The 4,544-nt window shown below is 48.8% G+C and overlaps 1 long non-coding RNA gene across 1 annotated transcript; it reads left to right on the forward strand.

Moving 5' to 3' along the window:
* Positions 1–2,840: 2,840 nt before the first annotated feature.
* Positions 2,841–3,663, forward strand: LOC125943348 (uncharacterized). Its single transcript, XR_007465759.1, has 2 exons — positions 2,841–2,924; positions 2,958–3,663. It is a non-coding gene; the product is annotated as an uncharacterized LOC125943348 (long non-coding RNA).
* Positions 3,664–4,544: the final 881 nt, after the last annotated feature.

The raw sequence follows: 4,544 nt of genomic DNA on the forward strand, positions 1-4,544 counted from the left end.
GGCAGCAGCGATCACAGTAGACCAACGGCGGGATCATCTCAAATAAGTACGTGAGGCTTAGGCCTGACGGAAAGCGCCAATGACGGCACGCCAGTGGGGGATCATTTAAAAAAAAATACGTGAGGTTAAGACCCAAGAGAGAGTGGCGGTGACTGTCGACCAGCGGGGGGATAATATTGAATAAATGCGCGAGGCAAAGGCCTGAGCTGCACAATTAGACCGGCCATGATTGTGCAAGATCGTCCAATCATACAAACTGGCCGAAGTGGTCAAAGAAAGCTTTCATTTTATCACGCGCCAGGTTAAGTAAGGCCTGGCGGACAGCGTAGATGATGGCATACAAGCCGGGAGACCGTCTCACACAAATGAGTAAATGCTATGACCCGGCGCAAACCAGCGATGACTGCAGACCACCAAAACGAACATCTTAAAAAATTTGGCCATTATGGACGCCTTTCTTACTGTTTTAGTTTTTATTAGTTATTACAGTTAGCACCAGTTAAGTCACAGGCTCGGTTTGAGCGGTGAATTAAATTTTATGTGCAAGTGTCAAATGACCCATTGAGCGAAACGCAGCTCCACTAACGTGAAACCTGGGGAGGTGCGAAGTATGAAGTGATGCACCGCTAATTGGGGCTCATACTGTCTTAATCAATGGCCCATAACCCCGTAAACGCGGCCTCCCCATTATGACGACATAAGAGAAGTCAAATTCTACGATGGAATGATGAGCGGCAACGCAGCCAGCTATGGAAGACAACGACGAACGCGGGAGCAGTGCCACAAGCGCGTGCCGAGCGCGAGCACGAGCCGCTTGCTTCACCGTGACGACGACGAAGACAGGAGACGCCGACAGCCCGAGCGCATAAGCTGCTTCGCACCTAAAATGCGTGAGGTTAAGGCGCGGCGGTCAGGGGTGATGACGATAGACTAGCAAGAGAAACAATCCAAATAAAATTCGTGAGACTGAGGCCCGGCGGAAAGCGGTGATAACGGAATTACAGCAGGAAGACCGTCTCAAACATGCGTGAGACTAAGTGACGATGTCGAAAGACTAGCATGAGGGCCATCTTAAAGAAATCCGTGAGGCTAAGGGATACGCAAGCGAAACGCACTCTTCAAAACGGAATAGACAATTTGCATATTGTCATCATGCCAAGAATACTGTGCACACGCAAGGCAACATTGGCGAACCATGTGTTGTGGGAGTGTGAAGTCACCGGCTCCACCTTCAGCGAGGATAGAAGGGCTGCGCTCTTGGGCTGTCCCCAACTCATAGACCAAACCCTGGCCGTCCAGATTGCCGTCGGGCCGTCAATCTCGGTTGCCGGTCCCTACGTGGGAATAGCCGGATGGCGCGGGGTCTCCCCTGCGTCTTCTCTGGACCGAAGTTCTGTCACTCACTCACTCATCATCGTAAAGGTTAGAAATGCGGTCAAAGGTCAGAACGCGTGCAGAAAGTGCTTGTAGGCCACGCGCTCTCGGATGAAGATCTGATCGAGGTTGCTGTAAGATTCGAACATATACACAGCGTGTGCGCCACATAACGAACCCCGAACGCGTCTTTCACTACGATTGGATTTTGAAACCACTCCTCCTACATTGTAAATAGGCATGAATCACTATATTGTAAGATATTTTAGATTGACAATATATATATTAAGACGACGCCCGGGACGAAGGCAGAGCTCTTGTATTTTAACACAGCGCGATACAGCCAACGAGCACCAACCCGACAAAATGATGATTATGAGGATGGGTAAATACAGATGAAGACGATGCTGAACTGCACAGATAACGCTCACATATTCTGAATTGCGAAAAAGAACCTTAGAAACACCGTTCCGCCTTCTTAGATTAGAATTAAATGTTCAAAATTTACTATCATTGAGGGCCTTTACCCTTGGGCACAGCGACGGGAAGGTTGTCGATGCCATCCAGAATTACATTACAGGGTCAGAAAGATTTAGAGGCCAAAATCAGGGCTTAGGGTTCCGAAATATTTTTACAAATTTGATGACTAGCTGTCTACTTCATTTTTTTAGTCATCATTTATTCCTTTATTCTATTCAAGTCATTTGATATATTCTAATTATTCATTCTCAGATGCGTGTATATTCCCACATTTATGTTGGTATTGTTTTATACATCTCCTTTCTGATTGTTATTTCAAACTACCCGGTTCTTGGCCAATCCCCCAGAGTGGGTATGTGCCAGTAACTCCAAGGCTCTACCTCTACCTCTACTAATTCGCCCCCTCACGAAAGCGGTCGGCAAGGCAGTGAGTCAGAAACGGTAGGAACGCCAAAGATACGGCTTCAGGCGAGAGACCTGAACAATTTCAGTGCTGCGGCAACGATGGTCAGTAACCAAGGTAACAGGAGCCACGCGATAGTTCACGGCAGATGCTGATTTGAAACAAGTCATAGAGTCCTTACAGAAGCAGAGACCTGTAGTGGGGGAACTAGCTGCATTTTCCTCTGAGCTGTCGTACATTGATGGAATTCTACTTCGGGGCAGCAGAGTGGTGATACCAAAAAGTCTACATCATGAGTTGTTGCAACGCCTACATGAAGGATACCTGATTTTTGAACTTTCACTGTACTGCCTAGCATGTGTGCATTTGTTTTTCAGGTGTGTGTAAATTAACTAATTTTCACATGAAACTACTCATAAAGAAAAAAAAAAAGAGCAGCCGTGGTTTTAGGGAAGCGTGCTCGTCTCGCACCGCGGAGGTCCTGCAGGTATGATTCCCACCCAGACCGAAATTTACCGAACTTTCTTTTCAAAGCCACTAATTTACTTTGTTCACAGGAACCTTCCTGAGAAATGTGACGTCAATCCAAGCATTTTAGACACGTGTTTAATCTTTCTGCCGTCGACTATTTTTCTTCGCGGCACAGTTTCGCCAAGGTCACGGAAAGGTCACCGAAAGGTCACCGAAATGTCACCGAAAGGTCACCGAAAGGTCAGCGCCAACGTAGACACCTAAGGCTTTCGCCTTTAAAGTAAGCAAGTGTTACACATTTGTAAAACGTGAAGGCGAAAGCCTGCCAGCCGTGGAAGAAGACGACGAAAGCACGAGCAGTGGCACCAGCGCGAGGGACTGTATGGGAACGCTGGCATGATCAGCAGCATCGGAGCCAGCTGTGGAAGAAGACGACGACGATGAACGCGAGAGCAGTGGCACGAGCGCATCTCCGTGACCACGTGACGTGATATGATGTGACCACGTGACATGAGCGACCGAATCTTCGAGCCCTACTGACCTCCCAGAGGGGAGATGAAAGTAGAATTAATAATGGACAACGATAAAGGAAATCTCCGTATTTGGCGAAGGAACTGCAGGGGGTACGCTGGTAAAAGAGCACTGCTGCAGCAGTACTTCATTGACGGATAAACCTAGAATTATAGCACTGCAAGAGACCCTAGCCTCTGCGGCGTCCCTCGCTGGTTACAGAGCAGTCCCCGGGCAGCCACGCGGACGAGGGATCTGCACAATTATAGATAAGAAGCTAGCACACCTCTCTTACAACATGAAGCTGACGAGCTGCTAGATCGAACACGTGATGGTGGAGATCCTGCGGCACAACCAACGCAGAAACAGTGTCTTTGTGCTGAACGTTTACAGTAATCCCAAGCACAGGCGCCAGCAATTCAAAACGCTGCTCGAGAAGGCAGTGGAACTAGCAGGCCCCCACCCCCTCGTCATAGTCCAGCATGGCTTCTGGGGATACGTGAACGAGACAAGCAAAGGTCGGGACCTCTGGCAAATGAACTAGACCTAACCCTAATCACCGATAAAGCTTTCCCTACGCGGGTGGGAAATTCGGTGACCAGAGACACGATGCCAGACTTCGCTTTCATCAAGATTGTCGAAGGACTACATGGACCAACACCGCCATGGATTTTGGCAGCGACCACTACATATTGGAGACCTCAATAATGGTGGATCACAGCAGGATACGTGAGTTCACGGTGATTGACTGGGATCTCTTTCGCAACATCCGTAGTAGAATGGCCGATGCTCCGGACAACCTAGAGGAATGGTGCCTAGCGTCGAGAACCTTCGCCCCATATCCCTCACGTCCTGTGTGGGTAAGGTGGCAGAGCACGCGATCCTCAACAGGCTTAACGACTACCTGGAGGGAAACAACATTTATACACATAAATTGATCGGTTTTCGGGCCGACCTTTCAACGCAGGACGCAATGAGGCTCATTAAGCATCAAGTCATCGATGGGTACTCCAGGGACACCAAGGCCATTCTTGGCTTAGACCTGAAGAAGCCCTTCAACAATTAATCTTGGAGACGGTGCCGAACCTCAAACTTGGACCCAGGTTATACAACTGCATCAGATCATTCCTGTCTTGGAGAAGAGCGAGGCTGCGCATCGGGAGCTTAGTCTCGGGATACGTACCACTAGGGCATCGAGGCACGCCCCAGGGATCTGTGATTTCTCCGGTGCTTTTTAATATTTGCATGATTGGACTGTCCAAGAGACTGGCCAGCATATACGGCATCAAGCATACCATGTACGCCA

This window comes from Dermacentor silvarum, chromosome 2 (genome assembly GCF_013339745.2).
Source record: "Dermacentor silvarum isolate Dsil-2018 chromosome 2, BIME_Dsil_1.4, whole genome shotgun sequence".
NCBI classification, from domain to species: Eukaryota; Metazoa; Arthropoda; class Arachnida; order Ixodida; family Ixodidae; genus Dermacentor; species Dermacentor silvarum.